At 38.5% G+C, this 19,391-nt stretch overlaps 1 protein-coding gene across 1 annotated transcript in view; it reads left to right on the top strand.

Moving 5' to 3' along the window:
- The window catches only part of SYT6 (synaptotagmin 6), a 602,681-nt gene that overhangs the window by 544,194 nt on the left and 39,096 nt on the right, over positions 1-19,391 (top strand). The gene's annotated exons all lie outside the window — the stretch shown is intronic.

The following is a 19,391-nucleotide window of genomic DNA, read 5'->3' as shown; positions in this document are numbered from 1 at the left end:
ACACCGTAGTATGAGAAACATCCCCATATCATGATGCTTGCGCAACCATGCTTCACTGTCTTCACAGTGTACTGTGGCTTGAATTCAGTGTTTGGGGGTCGTCTGACAAACTGTCTCCGGCCACTAGACCCAAAAAGAACAATTTTACTTCATCAGTCCACAAAATGTTGCGCCATTTCTCTTTAGGCCAGTCAATGTGCTCTTTGGCAAATTGTAACCTCTTCAGCACATGTCTTTTTTTCAACAGTGGGACTTTGTGGAGGCTTCTTGCAGGTAGCTTGGCTTCACATAGGCATCTTCTAATTGTAACAGTACTCACAGGTAACTTTAGACCTTCTTTGATCTTCCTGGAGCTGATTGGCTGAGTCCTTACCATTTTGGCTATTCTTCTATCCATTCGAATGGTAGTTTTTCGCTTTCTTCCACGTCTTTCAGGTTTTGGTTGTCATTTTAAAGCATTTGAGATCATTTTAGCTGAGCAGCCTATCATTTTCTGCACTTCTTTATATGTTTTCCCCTCTCCAATCAACTTTTTAATCAAGGTACGGTGTTCTTCTGAACAATGTCTGGAATGACCCATTTTCCTCAGAATTTCAGAGAGAAATGCACTGTAACCAGCATGTACAACATTTGCTGCCTTCCTTCCTTAAATAAGGACAATAATTGCCACCTGTTTTTCAAAGAATGAATGACCTCACTAATAGAACTCCACACTGCTATTATTTTGAACATGCCCCTTTCAATTAATGATTCAATTACACAGAATCAGCAGTATGCATGTCATGACTGTTGGGTCTGTTGGATTTCTATTAGTCTACTACACCTGCTAGTAAATTATTTGCCATGTAGAAATATAATTTCTACCAAAAACAGTGATTGATCAGGTTAGTGATGTCTGACTGCTATTATTTTGAACACAACTTTATATAAGCTGTGGGGTGGAGAAGAGCGGTAAAGGAGAGAGAGTTTGAAGAGAGAGGACACAACTGAGAGAAAGAGGAGTAGGGAGTGCATGTTACAGAGTGGTGAGCTGAAGAAGCTGGATGGGGAAACAAGTCACCTGTAGTCTGATTAGTATTTGAAGTTGTCTGCTGTTGTTTCTCGCTTTGTGCATTCGCTGAAGTGCAGAGCCAAAGTGTAACACTTAATCCACGATTAATACTTTATCCACAATGATAGTTACCAATGCTACCCCTGGCTGTGCCTCCCCTAAGGAAGGTCTAAATTTATACTGAGTTGGGTGGGGGGATTGCCAATTAATCAATTAGGAATGCTTAGCAGAGACACATGGCTAGCAGGGCAAACTTCTCACACCAAAGGAGGACTACAAGAGACAAGAGAGCAGGAGGGCAGAGTTGTAAATATTAGGATCAGCTCATAAATTTGGGTTAGACAATAAAGTAAACACCACAGTAATATGGACCAGAGTTAAAGATTTTTGAAGCAGTAAGAATGACCAATAAGAACATTGATAGTTATGAATCAGCTTCAGTTAGAGGTGGATTTTAAAAGCAGTATAGATTACACATAGCAGTGCAGGGTGAATTAGCATTCATACATGGCATGGGTGATATTACAGATGGATATTGCTCGCAGACAATTACCATATAGCAGTGCAGGGTGAATTAGCATTCATACATGGCATGGGCGATATCACAGATGGATATTGCTTGCAGACAATTACAGGGGCGGACTGACAACTCATGGGGCCCCCGGGCAATAGGGGATCATGGGGCCCCTGTGTCCTTGCCCAAACTCAAAAAAGCCTATGAAAAAGGTACCAGGGGCATCTCATGGGGCCCCCTACTGAACCCGGGCCCTCGGGCAGTGCCCGAGTTTCCAAATGGTCAGTCCGCCCCTGGACAATTACCATATAGCATATAGTGTTCATGGCAACATGGATCACTGAATCCAGTGTTTCATGATTTGGAGCCTGCACACTAAATTGTTTCTGGGTTCTAAGGGCACCCGTTTCTTAAGGACAGACCCCTTACAATGGGGACTGCCTCCAGGAAACAGAGAGAATGGTAATCTTAGTGTGTAGGGCTCTTGGTACTGATATTCAGTTATTGTTGACTTTTGACCAATAGCTACATTACACATGTCTTAAACACTCTTACATGGCAATAAGGTCCCAGGTGCCGGTCACTTTAACCTCCCTAACTGTATGATTACTTCAGATTTTTGGTGCTGAAAGCGGTACCATTTTTTTGCATGGAAATATGTTTTTTTTTTTTTTTTATTGTAGGCCTGAAATTTAGGAATAACTCACTGAAATCTGTCCGAACAAGAGTCTAGTAAACATTCCGGATATGATAAAACTTGAAACACAAAATCATAAATTATAATTTAATAAATTATCATAAAAAATAATAATATAATAAGAATAAATGTAATTAAATAATATAATCAAACCAAAAACACTGAAATTTGAAATATAGCGCCAAGTTAGCACATCGCTGAGCAAAGTCGCAGAATTGTTTTCAGTGTCTGATGACGAATTTCCCCACAAATCATTATCACTCAATTCTGCAAGTGGTTCTGATTTACTATCGCTGTTCTCTAGCTGGTCTAAAACCACTTTTGACATAAAGGGACGTTTTTTGGACTCCATGGACTTTTCTAAGTTTCCAGGCATAAAGAACAGTCAAAATGCAGGCAGGGCACAGGACAAAGCACTGGGGACAAAATGTATGTGAAATGTTTTGAAACAGCAATGTTTTACTATATAATAAAAAATTTTTAAAAAATAAAATTTTTTCAAAATTTCAAATTTGCCGCCGGCTCCGGCGCCCGTATGACCCAACGTCACAGGGACTGGAACACGGAAGCCGGATGCCGGCATCGGCCAGAGGAGATGGCCGGGGACGCTGCAGGGGACGCATCGCGGGAGCGAAGGACAAGGTAAGCGCTGCAGGGACTCCCTATGCAAAGCTGCATGGTAAGCTCGAGTGTAGCTCGGGGTTACCGCTTTTGGTACTGAAACTTTACCTCGAGCTACACTTGGGAATACCGCCAGGGAGGTTAAAGAAATCAAAACAAGACTGGTTTATTGCATATAGAAATATAGAAAGAAGAGTGAGGTGCAAATCAGGATATGCCCAAAACATGGATGCTCTCAAACATCAGACTCTAATCTCTTATCTGCAGCAAAGTCTCTCTCTGCTTCTTTGTAACACAGACAATGCAGGTCAAAGACGGTTAATTTTTTTAATTCAGCCAGTAAGATGAAGAACAGATTCATCTATCAACACAAGTGAGGCAGATAAAGGAATCCTCCCCACTGGGACATTGCTCTCTAAAAACAGGACCCATAGCTGTCAGAATACACTGATCAGCAGCTGCAGCAGATTGGCTGAAGCTGCTGATCGAGAACATTTTTCCATCATGTCCATTCCACAGAACGTGATCAAACGGTTGGCTTCTGTCTAGTAGGGGTGACCACACACTGGTCAAAATTTGTCTGGTCCCTGCTAAACTGGACAAATTTTGATCAGTGTATGGTCAGCTTTACAGAGCTATGGCTCTTCGGCAATTAGAGGTTCAAGTGGTATCTCAATCTTTATCTTTCAAGGCAGGACAACATCAAAAGGTTTCTGTGTATACTTCCCACTCAACCAGTCATTACTACATCTGTTTTGTGGGGGGGCAGTCATAACTTGTTTCCTCCATGTCAAACACACTTTAGGAATCTCTAGGAATACCTCCCAGGAGGAGACATCCCTGCTTCTCTTTTCCATCCCTTAGGCCAAAAGACCTGGGGAGAGTGAGAACAATTTCAAAGTAACATATATATCAGAAATGTGCTGGATACTGGAAGCTGATAAATTCTTATGAGTTTGTTAGCTGTAGAAATCAATCAAGTTTTTATGGAACACAATAGCTCTAGTTAGGCTGCTCCCAACAAAGCAGGGCACCTCCAGGAAACCCCAAGTATAAGGTCTATGCATGAAAAGTCTCAAGAGAGTATCAGGCCAAAATTCTGAGCCCAGCTTTTGTGTATGTCGTGTTTGGTCGTAATAAATGACACATGGTTTAAAAAGAACACACTGGAAAATAGAGTCAATTGAGTGAAAGGAGCAGAGCGTAACAAGTGGCTGGGGTTAGACAGAATAGCAGATCATATGTTAGGGTGAAAGAACATATTGAGGGTGAACACAATGATTTACTAATACTGGAGCAGACTTAATCTGAACAGTTTTAGACCTCATTTTCAAAGCATAACTGAACAAACTGAGGTTAGAAGCGGATTGATGACTATGCATATCTGCTCCAGATTCTGTATGCTCAAGTTTTAGTAAATTCTCCCCAGTTTTCCTCAATATATTAGTATATAATCAACAGAAACTGAAAGATATGGTACAAAAAAAAAAAAGAAGAGGACTAGGATGAGAGAGAAGGAGGAAAGTAGGGAGTGACTGGAGGGGCAATAAAGAAAAGGTATGGATCTGCTGTGAGGCATTTTCCTTGGGCGGCATTTTCCAGAGGGACTGTGCCGCCCCAAGCAGAAGGGACAAGTGGCATCTCGGCAGTGCTTGGGCAATCTCGGCAGTGCTCAGGCAGGGGTGGGGTAGGTAGACCCAGGCGGGGGGGGCAGGTTTAGTAGTGCTTGGGTGGAGGGTGGGCTCAGAAGTGCATCTGTCCGCAGTCTCTGACTGTCTCCTGTATCCTGTCCGCAGTCTCTGACCATATCCTGTCCACAGCCTCTGATCTTCTCCTGTAGTATATCCATAGTCTCCGACCTTCTCCTGTAGTATGTCTACAATCTCTGACCATCTCCTGAACTATATCTGCAGTCTCTGACCATCTTCTTTACTTTGTCTGCAGTCTCTGACCTTTTCCTGTGTCCTTTCCGTGGTCTCTGACCACTTCCTGAGGTGGAGCTACAACAGGAAGAGGTGGGATCTAAAGAGGAAGGGGTGAAGTTTACAGATGAAGGGATGGGTCTTAAGCAGGAAGGGGTGGGATAAATTTAGATGGGGGGCTCTGATTTTAGTCTTGACTAGGGCAGCACAAAACCAAAATACACCAATGGTGGAGAGTAGTGTGACAAGTGAGAGTCATTAAGAAAAATGGCAGAATGGAAATTGAAGGGAAGGAACACGGTTTAAAGTCACAGCTGGGGCATGGTGAGGCAGAATGGCCTACTGAAGTTTGAAAGTAGTAGAAAGAGAAAAGGAACAAGAATGAAAGCAAAGGAGAAAAGTTTAGAGTGCCAGATGGAGTGCTACTGGGCAGAAAAGTTAATAGTATACAATGAAATACAATTGGGGCACTTTTACTACACTGCTCTGTTGCAAAAACATTGTAAAAAGCATATGCATTTTTGCTGCTTTGTTGCCACACTTCCAGTGTGTTTTGCACCTGTGAAAAAAAGGACATGATGCAAAAAAAAAACACATAAAAAACACAACCGCAGATGTATATTTGATGCAATTTTGCCATATTTTCCATTCATTTAAATGGGGAGGTGTGTTTTTGTGCATTTTTTTTACTGCACCAAACTTGAAGCATGCAAGACTTTTAAAAATGCAACTGACCTAAAAGTGACTGGTATGAAGAGTTCCATAGGACTTCATGGCCATGCATTTTTCTAACACAAAAAATGAAGAAAAACTGATCAGTGTGAAAAGACCCTTAAGAAAGATATTGGCCAAATTGGCTATGGTGTAGCAAGCATGTTGCTAAAACTGTGCCGGGGTGGATGTGGACAGCTGTATCTAGGAACCCTGTACAAGACAATTGCCTGCCATTGTTCAGAAGTAATCGCATAGGGAGCGATTACCTGAGGTTAGGGACAGATTATTGCCAGGCCAGCAAACCCATACAAGCATTGGTAATCAAATACATAGGAACAGGTGTACCAAGATGGCAGCCGCAATCCGACCAGAAATTATGTCACCACACTTCCTTCCAAGGAAGGAAGTGTGTATGGGTATGCTGGCCTAATTTTAAAACTTGAGTATTCTATACCTGGTTTTTATACATTAAACATGGACGTATTACACTATGAGATGTTCTTTGATGATTTTTTTTTAACATGGATTTCTGATAAGGAATATAGAAGGAGCGAGTAAAGTACGCTTACAGATGATTTTGGGTTGATAGTAAAGCGCATTTGATCTATATTCCCTATCGGTCAAAATGGGAGGTGAGCATGCATGCTGGCTGGTGGAGGATTTTTAAGGGTGATCACTGTTCAAGTCATGTGTGGAATACATGCTGATTTGAAGATTTTTTTTCTTTATCGATCTTGATTTTTACTACATTTACAGACATTTATTCACAGACTGTCACTGGGTTGAGAAGCTGGGTGTTACTCAACATTTTATTTTTATTTTGTGTGCTTTGTTCACTCAGTCACTCAGATTGTCTATTTGCACATATGTTGAAGTTTCACTTATTGATTTGTTCATATTTGGTGTTACCTAGCAGGGCATCCAGTCTGTTCGGATATTTTCATTCACTTACAGTCACAATTATGACAAATCACGGCTTGAACTATCTTGCTTTGTATGTAATGAGTCTATCTCATATATTAGTTTCACCTTTTAAGTTGCATTACTGAAATAAATTAACTTTTGCACGATATTCTAATTTTTTGAGTTTCACCTGTATGTTTGGTTATTCTCTAGGTATGCACTTACAGTATATCAGCTTAATTAGGGGCTCCGGCAGGTGTTTACTTCTTGCTTTATGGTTAGGTTTAGTGAGTAGCGCAGCACTATTTATATATTCATTTAAACAACTTATGTGTACTTAACACGTTATGAATGTGCCGTGAATAAATTACAAATATCTGCTACAAAGGGTAAACAGTCTGTGAATTAATGTAAATGCTGTAAAAAAAAAATGAATTAAATAAGGAAAAAAAATTAAAGACGCACCAGGAGGCGAGGAGAAAAGAAACTGCGAATTGATGCTAATGCTAAATAAATTAAATGAAAAAAGCATGCTGTAGCTTACGGAGAGAATGATATTAATGATATGAGAGAAGATGACACCAGTAGAATGAAGTAATATGTGAAATTACAGGATTAATGAATGCTTGGAGAGATGTCAGAAGGTCCCTATAACCTCAGTTAGATCATCTTAAAGCAATGTATTAAGTCTATGTGGTTTATTTACTAAAGGCAAGTAAGCTATTTACTTTGCAATTGCATTGTCGCTTTGCTAGGAAATTTTCTTTAGCTTAGTGAATGCAGTGAAAGCAGCAGTTTTGCATGCATATGAGTGGATGATGGAAATCAGCAGAGCTTCACCTCATTCACTAAGCTAAGGGAAAATTTCCTTGTAAAGCGAAAATTTGTTTGCAAATTGAGCAGCCAGTTTGCCTTAAATAAACCAACCCCTATTTATCCAAAAAGTATAGCATTCTTTCTTACATGTGATGGGATTTTTAAGGCAACCTTAAATTATAAAAAAAAAAAACATTTTTAAAACAAGAATCAACATTTTATTTATACAAGTCATTAAAAATGTCTTTTGTTTTATCAGCACATACAAAATGGTCATTACAAATTACCAAATATATAGCATAGCAATTTTGACTACTCATTCACTTTACAAAATTGTAGTTGTTACAATATGTATCTGGTGGTATCCCCCAAAGCTGATTTTCATCTTGCAACCTCAAAGTCTGACTGCAGATATATTCAGCCTGGGATCCAATGCATTTTAAATGGGTTAATAGATTCTTTCTCAGGGATATGATACCACTCTGTAATAATAATTATTAATGGTCAATTGTTAGCAAACATTTTTATAATTATTTAGTACTAAACCAAACCATATGAGGTAAATAACTTACATAACCACCACAGATAATCAAAAGAAAGTGTTTCACTAAAGTCAGGAGATGAATCCCCTCCAGAAGTGAGGCCATCATTTTGACGTTCAAGGACCACAGGTGTCACATCACGACCACTGCCATAATAGAGAATATATATGGGTATAATGAAATATTTAATGGTATATCATGAAGAACTATACTATCAGTAGCGATCAATCTGTTCATTCATCGCTGACACATAGTAAACAGAGTTTATGATGTGTCAGTTTGTGAATGAATAGGAGTCTCTATACAGACTCCTATTTCATTACAGTGCAGCTCAGGTTGCAGAAAAAGGGACTGTTTTCAGTATATATATATAAATATAAAAAGATTTTTATATTTATTAGGCATTTAGCAGGAATTTTGTAAAATTTGCTGGGGTTTTATCTGCTAATGATGATTTTAGTGTATCTTTAGTAAAATTATTGTTTTGATAAATATTTGAACAAATATGAAAATGAAAACCTTTAGATTTTTAGAGAAATTTGTTAATTTACAGTTTTGCGTACGTTAGATTTTCACCATTTTGCAATAAGGCGCAATTTAAAATTTACAAATATTTGCTTTTTATTAACGCAATACAGGTTAAGCATTTATACATAGTATAAATTTAGTAGGAATTTTGTAAATTTTGCTGTGTTTGTATCTATTAATAATGATTCTAGTGTACTTTTAGGGAAAATATTGTTTTGATAAATATTTGCGCAAATATTTTGGGGCACTAAAAATCAGTAACACCTTTTTATTCTACTGGTCATGTGCTTTCACAAAATATATGTCTGGTATGGGGGGTCTTTTCCAAACTATGAAAGCTGTAAGGGAAAAATGAACACCGCCAGCTTTTTAGAGAAATTTGGTTATTTACAGATTTGCATACATTCGATTTTCACTGTATCACAAAAAGGCCCAATTTAAAATTTACAAATATTTGTTATTTATTAACTCAATATAAGTTAAGCCTTTATATTTAGTTGGAATTTATCAGGCATTTTGTAAAATGTACTGTGTTTTTATCTTCTAATAATGATTTTAGTATATTTTTAACAAAAATATTGTTTTGATAAACAATTGCGCAAATATTATCACAGGGGCTAAAAAATCATTAGCACCTTATTTTTATTCTACTGGTCAAGTGGTTTCAGAAAATATATGGTTTGGGGGGTCTTTTACAAACTCTGAAAGTTGTAAAGGAAAAAATAACAAAGCAATGCAGGGCCTGGCAGCAAAAGGGTTAAAGAAAACCCGTTTGTGAATGCATTTTAGGGCCAATTCACACTGACATGCGCTAAAATGTATGGGAAATGGATGTACATTTCTATCCATTTTAGACAGGTGCTGACAACCGTTTACATTCATTTTGACATCCGTTGACATCCATTTTGACATCCATTGACATGCATTTTAGCGTGCGTTAACGCTTACTGTATTTTCACAGGATATCCTGTGCATTGCTTTGACATCCACTTACATGCGCTTGCATCAGCTTACATCCATTGTGTTGCACTAAAATTCATACATGTTGCATTTTAACACAATGCAGGTCAATGCAGCATTATGGTGTGAAAAGGACACATTGGAAATTATTGTTTTTCAGAAGTCCTTCCACTGATCTGCATTTTACAGCTGTGCTAAAATGCAGGTCAACGCACTGGTGTGAATTGACCCTTAGTGCCTTTTTAAAATAAAATAATTTTAAATGGGATTACACTATGTGGGCCTAGTTCTAGTTTTACATTAGAATTTGGATAACTGATGCCGGTTGTTTTAAAGGAATAGTGACTGTGAAATGGAACATCTTTAAAGCATTATTGGCCAATCAGTAAAATGAGAGACAATAACTTCTGTTTAGCGTAGTGTCTTTTCGGGAGTGGTGAATATTTCTCACACAGAGGTGGAGGATATGATCTGCACAATCACTATGGTGTATCTGAAGAACATTGATTATTCACCAGTGACTTTATGGACTTATATCTGTGATGAAAAATTGATGAACATTTTTTCATGGATATTGATATTTTATTTTGGTTTCATTGGGGTTTGTTAGTATATTATATTGTGCTAAATAAGAGTGTATATACTGTCTAATTTTACTCTTGCTTGTATTTATCATTTTTGTATGTTATGGTGGTAGCAAATATATTGTAACACTCTCTGAAGCGTGGGGTAAATTTTAATTATTTTAAGTGTTTTTAGATGCCTATGTTTTTTTACCATTTCTCAAGAGAATCCTTATATGGTATTATATCTCCCCACCATTTTTGTGATGCTAGCAGGCTGAAGGTGGATAGGTGATGGTCATCTGCAGTAGACAAAAGTGTGGTCAACAACCTAGCTATGCTATCTGGCAAGTGTGTTTTTTGTTTACATGAATGTCTGAACAGAATTACAAATCTATTTGCCAATAGGCCTCTTCACAGGGCAATGGCATCCAACATATTTCTTTTACAACAGATTTACTTTTGAATAGGGAATATTTTCTAGTGTTTGCGGAAAATGTGGCTCCATCACCTTTGAATACAAATTACAGACACAATAATAGCGATAGGTGAATGAGTGCTTTTATATTTTGGTTTATTTCTTCTCTGAAGACCTTGATCTTCCAGGTTTGGTGCCATAGATCTTCATTCTTGCCGCTGTAATTCTACTGTATATCTATGAAGGTATTCATTCTTGTTGTAGAGGGGATTGGTGGGACATAGTTCCTGCATTATTACAATGGGAATAACTCTTTTTCTGTTCATTTCCAAGAACAAATATCCACATTTCCAAACAAGTGAAAAAAAATGAAAATTTTTAGGTGTGTATAGGATTTTAAAACACTTTGCTCATTCCATTCTACTTTGCTGAAAAATGATGTAATAAATGTTGCTGAAAAGACAATCAATGATTGATTGTCTTTTCGCTGTGGTGATAAAAGCATAGATGTGTTTCCAGATAAATCATCAACCATTAAACCAAAACAAATCAGCCCTGACTTTGGTCTCCAGTGTCAAGGTTTTGCTTTGGATTTGTCACAAGAATATAAGCATGTTGGAATATTTTTTTAGCATACAAGTTTTAGAAAAAGACTTTTGTAAATAAAGCTTGCTGCAGTGAATATTAGTCATAAGAAAATGCATTACTGTAAAACAATGCAAACCCAGATTCACTAGTAGAATTAGGTAAATAAATCAACAGTGTTGGGCTAACTCATGAATATAATAACATATATAATTAACATATATAATAAATTAAAAAAGTCCTTATAATGAATGTGAGTCCAGTCAGACAACAGTGCTTTGAAAAAGTGCTTATTACTGTATTTTTTGCTCCATAAGACGCACTTTCCCCCCCAAAAAAATGGGGTAAAATGTATGTGCGTTTATGGAGCTAATATGGAGCGGCCGGCACGATAGTCCTGCCGCCGCCATGTCACAATATCGGGCCGGCCACTCAGCTCTTCTATGCTGCAGAACCTTACCTGTCCCTGTTTCCCTTACAGTCTTCTCTCCCAGCTCCGGCATCTTTAAGGTCGGCACCCGGCTGTTACAGCTTCCAGCTTCACAGCAGGGTGCCCACTGCGCATGCGTGAGAAGCATTGCGCTTTGTGAAGGATCCAGTAGTCTTCTGGGACCTGTCATGTCCCAGAAGATGGGGAGGGAGGAAGTGGGAGCGGATACCTGTCAAATTAAGGCACCCGCTCCCCCCCCCCCCACAGTCCGCAGTCTCTGGTCATCCACTGTACTAAGTCCGCAGTCTCTGGTCATCTCCTGTACTATGTTCGCGGTTTCTGGTCATCTCCTCTACTATGTCCGCAGTCTCTGGTCATCTCCTGTACTATGTCCGCAGTCTCTGGTCATCTCCTGTACTGTGTCTGCAGTCTCTGGTCATCTCCTGTACTGTGTCCGCAGTCTCTGGTCATCTCCTGTACTGTGTCCGCAGTCTCTGGTCATCCCCTGTCCTGTGTCCGCAGTCTCTGGTCATCTCCTGTACTATGTTCGCAGTCTCTGGTCATCCCCTGTAGTGTGTACGCAGTCTCTGGTCATCCCCTGTACTGTGTCCGCAGTCTCTGGTCATCTCTTGTACTGTGTCCGCAGTCTCTGGTCATCTCTTGTACTGTGTCCGCAGTCTCTGGTCATCTCTTGTACTGTGTCCGCAGTCTCTGGTCATCTCTTGTACTGTGTCCGCAGTCTCTGGTCATCTCCTGTACTGTGTCCGCAGTCTCTGATCATCTCCTGTACTGTGTCCGCAGTCTCTGGTTATCTCCTGTAGTATGTCTGCGGTCTGTGGTCATCTCCTGTAGTATGTCCGCAATATACATGTATTATCCACATCTACCAGCTGTATCTTTAGGGTTTTGCATCATCTTAATTTATGGAATTGTCATATAATTTTTAATTTACACATGATGTCCGTTGCATTTAATCCATGGCTTTAGTACCATCATCGGATTGTTATTAGGTTGCACCTATTCCCCTTGTAGATTAAATTGAAGAGCTACTGTAGTTCAAAGTTGTATATGGGGCTGTGTAGTCGCAGACTTGTCAGGGTGCCCATGCTGACTCGTGTTCACAGCCAATATCACTTACAATGGGCACATTATCATCAGCACTGGACCGCAGAGCAATGCAAGAAGGTGGCCTGGTCTGGTGAATCACCTTTTATTTTACATTATGTGGATGGCCAAGTGCATGTGTGTCACCTACCCGAGGAAGAGATGGCACCAGGATGCACTGTGGATGGAAGGCAAGCTGACAGAAGCAATGTGACCAATCCATTTTTGGGATTTTGCATGAAATGTGTTAGATTTGGCTTTTTGTTTCTCCATCTTTTGTGTCATACCCATACAAACAAAAGAAATAAACACGAGAATGTCTAAACATTTGTAATTGCAACAATTTTCAGGGCGAAGTGGTGCATTATCTGACAGAAATGCAGGGGTGCCAATATTTTTGGCCATGACAGTATACACACACAGTGTATATATATATATATATATATTGCAAAAACATTGCAATAATATCCTATTATATTTGCTTACTGAAAATTCAACTATACCTTCCGTTTAATCCAGAAAGCAATACTGGGGACTGTACAGGACAGTATTGCATTATTCACCTTGTCAAGGGCGATGATCTAGCCATAATAGGGAAACAACATGCATATAATTGATATATACTCTAGGGTCATACTGAACAAGATGTCTATGTTGTTGCTGACAACAGCAGATAATACTGCAGTCATCTGTAGCCTAGACCATGACCTACTAGCAAAAGAGCATCCATCTGAATCAGTTTCATTTATTTAATCAGCTGAACTCCCCAGTCAATGTTACAGGTGAAAGACCTTCTCCCCTGGCAGAGGCTACCATCTTAAATGTCATTTTATGACTGCAAACTGATCTTTTCTGAAAAAAATGTTGTCTTAAAGGACAGACTCTTGTCTACTAAAAAAGCAAAATAATGTTTTAAAAGCAGCTATACTTTTTTTATTCCATTTTGGATAGAGCAGGGAAGAGTTACAGCCCGTTAGATTTTTATTTTTTATATAAATATATATATATATATATAATTTTTATTATATATATCATAACTTATTTGTTTTTACTATTGGGGAGATTTTCCCTTGCTTTCTGCTAGAAGTAACAGGAGATCTCTCCAATGGGGACATAGATTAAAAACAGGAGAAGGGTTAGAATTTTTGAAAATTTTTCATTGCTGTTTGTGCCTTCCTTTCCTAGCCACACCCTGCACTATTTTTTGTCAACTGCACCCCAAATTTTTTGTATCAGCATCAATTGTAAATTCTCCCAAATGTGATTAAAAAGAGAAATCAAAACCTGACAAAAATGTGAACTCTCCTAAAAGGGAGAGTTAGAATTTGTTCAAATACAGGATAGTAAAGGCTTTGTTTCCAGGCTATTAACTGGAGCAGCAGCACATATTTAGGTCATCCTTCAGCAGATACTGGCCAAGATTTGATCCATCTATGGGCAGAATGACTGTACCCAATTTAATCCATCAATTGACTTGGGTACAATCAGCACATTGGATTTTTAGAAAGCAATTACTGCCCAGCAGGGATGGCTTCTTGTGCTCCTCCCCCAGCCGGGAGAACATAATAGCTCCACGAGAGGGATTCCCCCATCAGCACATTCAAGTGATTTTCTTTCCTGCAACCCATGGTTGCAGGAAAGAAAATCGCTTAATCTATAGCCTGTCTTAGACAGACAGTACTATGCAAAGCAGTATAGCCTTGATTAGCACAGAGTTAGACCCTTCCTCTCCTACTATTGTTGTGTAGAGGACCACAGAAAGCTAGTGGACATACATTTCAGATATTTATACTAGTTGTATTCTAAATGCATTTAATTATTGTTATTGAACACACACAAGTAAATGGTGTTTTTTTTTATCTGCCTTGAGTGTAGCTTTAACCACTTGCCGCCCAGCCACTGTAGATATACGACGGCAGGGCGGCACTCGCAGGCAAAACCACGTTTTAAAACGCGTGTTTTGTAAACAAATAGGGGGCGCGCGCGCGGCGAGGCGCCGCCCTATCTGTCCCGCCGATTACCGTCGCAGATGTGAGTCGCCGGGTCACAGCCGGTCCTTAGCGGCTGTTTCCCGGCGATCGGCGGCAAACAGTGACAGACAGCACAGCTGCAGTAGCTGTGCTGTCTGTCACTTCCCTGTCAGCTCGAGGATGAGCTGATCGAGAAATAACAGTTTCTCTTTCTCGATCAGCCTTGTCCCATCCAGTACACACCCCCGCCCCCTAGTAAAACACTCCCCTCACTCCTATAACCCTTCCTTGCAAAATAAAGTTAACCCCTTCCTCCCCATTGCCATTAGTACAGTGTCAGTGTTTTTTTTTTTTGCACTGATCACTGTATTAGTGTTTTTGGGCATGTCAGTGACCCCAAGTCAGTACCCCCCAATGTCAGAATGTCCGCCGCAGTCCCGCCATAAGTCGCTGGTCGCTGCCATAAGTCCCTGATCGCCGCCATAATTCGCTGATCGCCGCCATTATTAGTATAAAAAAAAAACCTGAAAATCCCAGTATCTTTCCCGCCATTTGTAAACGATATAACTTTCACGTAAACCAATTAATTTACACGTATTTTTAGCAAAGACATGTCGCAGAATGCATTTTAGCAGAAATTTATGACTAAATTTGATTTTTGTATTTTTTTTTACTGGACATGTTTTATAGCAAAAAGTCCAAAATATTTTTTTTTTTTCCTCAAAATTGTGAGACTTTTTTTTTTATAGCGCAAAAAATAAAAACCGCACAGGCAATCAAATACCACCTAAAGAATGCTCAATTTGTGGGGGAAAAAAGGATGTAAATTTCAATTATGTACCGTATTGCATGACCGCGCAATTGTCCGTTAAACTAGCGCAGCGCTGTATAGCAGAAAAATGGCGTAAATTGCAGTATTTATACAATAGTTTGTAGACGCTATAACTTCCACACAAAGCAATCAATATACACTTATTGGGATTTTTTTTTACCAAAAACATGGAGCAGAATACATTTTGGCCTAAATTTATAACCAACTTTGAGTTTACTATATATTTTTTATAGCTGAAAGTAAAAAATATTGTTTTTCTTCAAAATTTTTGGCCTTTTTTTGTTTATAGCGTGAAAAATAAAAAGCGCACAGGTGATCAAATTACACCGAAAGAAAGCTCTATTTGTGTTTAAAAAAGGACATAAATTTCGTTTGGGTGCAGCATTGCATGACTGCGCAATTATCAGTTGAATTAGTGCAGCGCCGAGTAGCAAAAAGAGGCCTGGTCATTAAGGGGGGTAAATCCTCTGGAGCTCAAGTGGTTAATTTCTAATTTTGATTGAAGTATACCTTTAAAGCTGAAACCAAATAGTCTCATATTATGTAAATTCAATGGGGACAGTTCTCTTTAATTATACCAATTATATGTAATAGTATGATGACCAATAATGTACATGTAATAATATAATTATACATACACTATGGTGTTCGTTCATAAAATCTATTTGATAATCAGTTTCATATGAATAGACGAGGGTTACATTTAAGAAATCACTATATATAATAAAAATAACACATCTTTTTAAGAATAATAAATCCTCTAATGTAACACTAAATGAAAAAAGAGAATATCAGAAAAAAACCGCTAATACAGTACACGTGCAGGTTGCTAAGCGGGGAACACTAATAGGATAATGAACTATAATTGGGAACAATGTGGATGATGAATGGACACTAAATAATTACACATAACAGTTGTGGTACATTAGCAGCCATTAAATTGTAGAAGAAGCGACATGGAGTCTTCATTGCCTGAATTATGCTCATAACCTTTGTGATGACCTGTAAGTTTTAATATAATCTTTGTAGCTGTGAGTAGCATTATATATTATATTAAGGATTGACATTTTGAAAGGTATGATCATGATTTTAGTATGTGTTTGCTAAAGAAGAAATATGGTAAACTTTGTGCTTAAAATATTTGCTTTGAAATATTCAGAAGCACTGTATGTTTTGATCAAATAATAGTTTCAAAAAGCAGGGCCCTCTATGTGTCTCCCATTGCTGTTTATAGTTTTGTTCTCCCTTTATGCCAAATTAAGAGGTACTGAGCTAGTGTGTACCTGCTAGTGCAGGGCTTAAAATTTCAAGTCCAGACCTACTAGCCAGGCACAAACCTTACTCTCCACCAGTTGCCCCACCGAACCTTGCCCAGGTCTGCCTCCAACCCCACCCCCGACCCGTCCCCCACCCCGACCCCAACCACGCCCCCTTAAAGCTTATGAAATTACATTTTTCTTTAGAATAAAGAGTCCAAAATATAAAAAACTGCAATTATAACATAACTTTATTATGTCAATTTAAATATAACAGCAATAGTTTAATGGCAATAGGGTGCAATCAAAATATCAAGTTTTACAGCTTTAAACCTGTAGTAAACATTTTGTATTTTTTTTGTTTTTCCCCTGCATCTTTAAAAAGAGACTTTATTAACTAAAGTCTCTTTTAAAAGATGTAAGTTTAGTTTACAGAAGTATAGCATAAGAAAAAGTGTTTATTTTGATGCCAAAAAACATAGAATAATAGTTACTGTAAACATGTTGTATTTTTTATCTCCAGCAGAGACCTTAGAGAAGTGTAGCATTAAGAAAAAAGAAAAAAGTGCTTCTTTTGATGGCCAAAAAACATTGCATAAAATAAATAACAATAGTAAACATTTTGCATTTTTTATCTCCAGCATCTTATTAAAAGAGAGCTTATAGAAGTAGTGCATTAAGAAAAAACAAACTAGCAGCTAGTGCATACTATTTTGGGTAATTTTAGATGTAAGTCATCAGGAGAATTGTTGCTGAACCAAATACCAGCTGGCTGCATCAATTCACAATCCTAACTCTTGACTTTCCTATCCACAGCAACAAAGGGTGGTAATCCTCTAAAGCCACAATTGCACAAGTAAACTGGAAAAAAAATGGCCACTATCCTTAAAGATTCTATGTGAAAACTGAGCATGGACCACATTGGTTAAATATTATCTACTCAAAGAATGTGATCAGTCCGATGGGGCAGTACACCACCTACAGAGTAGATGAGTAGCACCACACCTTATACTAACATGGCAATAACACAAAAAATATTTTACCCAGTACCCCCAAAACTTATCTAAGCCCCATCTAGATCCAGTGATGTGCACGAAGGGCAGCGGCTCTCTCAGGGCTTTTCCTCCTCATTGGCTGAGACAGCAGCTGAGCCATTGGCGAGACCCAAGAAGAGGAGGATAGGGGCTGCTCTGTTCAAAACCACTCCACAGAGCAGGTAAGTATAGACATGTTTGTTATAAAAAAAAAAAGTGCCTTTGTTATCATTTTAACCACTTGCCTACCGGCACCCCTTCCAGCCCAGGCCAATTTTCACCTTTCAGCGCAGTCGTACTTTGCATGAGAATTGCATGGTCATTTTTCACAAATAGAGATTTCTTTTGGTGGTTTTTAATCACCACTGGGTTTTTTATTGTTTGCGCTATAAACGAAAAAAATTAGTTTTTCTTCTTTTCTGTTATAACATTTTGCAAATAAATAATCCTTCTACACAGATTAAGGCCAAAATTTATTCTGCTTCATGTCTTTGGTAAAATAACCCAAATTAGTGTTTATTATTTAGTTGGTAGTCCACAAACTATGATACATATCTAAAAAATGATAAATCCTGATGTATTGATGACCGATCTCATTTCTTAAAACCCAAAAACGCCAGGACAGTACAAATACCCCCCAAATGAACGTGTTTCAGAAAGAAGACAGTCTGAGGCATTTAGTAAGAGACGTGTTGAGTTTTTTGAAGTTATCATATTTTTTCATAATTTTGGTGGAAAATGAAGAAATGAAAAAAAACATTGACTGTGATTTGTCACAGCGATCACATGACACTTGCAGGGGGGCGGTGTAGTGATATGTCATTGGACACAGCTATTCACAAATCGCACTGGAGCGTGGCCCGTAGGGCGAGCATAGGGCACAATCCTGGAGGACGTCATATTACAATATGCTGGGCCGGAAGGAGTTAAAGTATATTTTCACCTTTAAAGCCACATTTGAGAAACCCTGACTTTATGTTTGTTATACCTCCCAACTCTTTGAGATGGGAATGAGGGACACCTATTAGCAAATGTATGTAGCCATGCCCCCTTAAAGGAAACTTATACAAAAAAAAGATTAGTCAAACCCACAAGTGCTTTTTTTTTTACAACTACTATTCTTTTGTGCTGGCTTTTGAAGTTTGCAAATGCAACCATTTAGAAACTGGATGAATGTTTTATCACTGTGAAACACATTTTGAAAGATAAATCTTGCATTTTATATACAACTACATAGATCAGAGCAAAATGAGGGACAAATGAGAAGGAAAGCGGGACAGAGGGACTTTGTTCCAAATCAAGGACAGTCCCTTCAAAATCAGGGACAGTTAGGAGGTATGTGTTTGTTATGTGTTCTTATTCACAAAGCATATCTAAAAATACATATTAAAGTTCTACCTTCCTAGTTTAGTTGGCACAGGATTACATGCACAGAACCCTATAGGCAGCTTGCATTGTTCAGAATAACAACAAACATATTTAGGGATACTTCAAGAAGAGATTGGACAAAATGGGCATTAACCACTTGCCCTCCTGAGGATTTACTTCCCTTCCTGACCAGGCCATTTTTTTGAGTTACGGTGCTGTGTTACTTTAACTGACAATTGCGCTGTCATGCAATGCTGCACCCAAATGCAATTTACCTCTTTTTTTCCCAGGAATTGAGCTTTCTTTCAGTGGTATTTGATCGCCTGTGCGGTGTTTATTTTTTGCGCTATAAAAAATCCACCGACAATATTGAGAAAAAAAACCTACCCCCTCCCCTACCCGTAAATGCAAAATCATGTATATATACGTGATTTTGCGCACCCCTACCACCCTGTAGTAGTATATCTGCTATAGGGCGGCGGGAAAGCAGTTAAAGTAGAATTCCAGCCTAAACCTAACTAGTCTTAAAAATGTTCTCTCCCCCCTCCTAACAATTATGCTAA

Source organism: Staurois parvus, unplaced genomic scaffold, assembly GCF_062004578.1.
Source record: "Staurois parvus isolate SC_StPar_1 unplaced genomic scaffold, SC_StPar_1.0 ptg000258l, whole genome shotgun sequence".
NCBI classification, from domain to species: Eukaryota; Metazoa; Chordata; class Amphibia; order Anura; family Ranidae; genus Staurois; species Staurois parvus.
The sequence above is the reverse complement of the archived record's forward strand: the minus strand, read 5'-3'. Positions and strand labels throughout refer to the sequence as shown.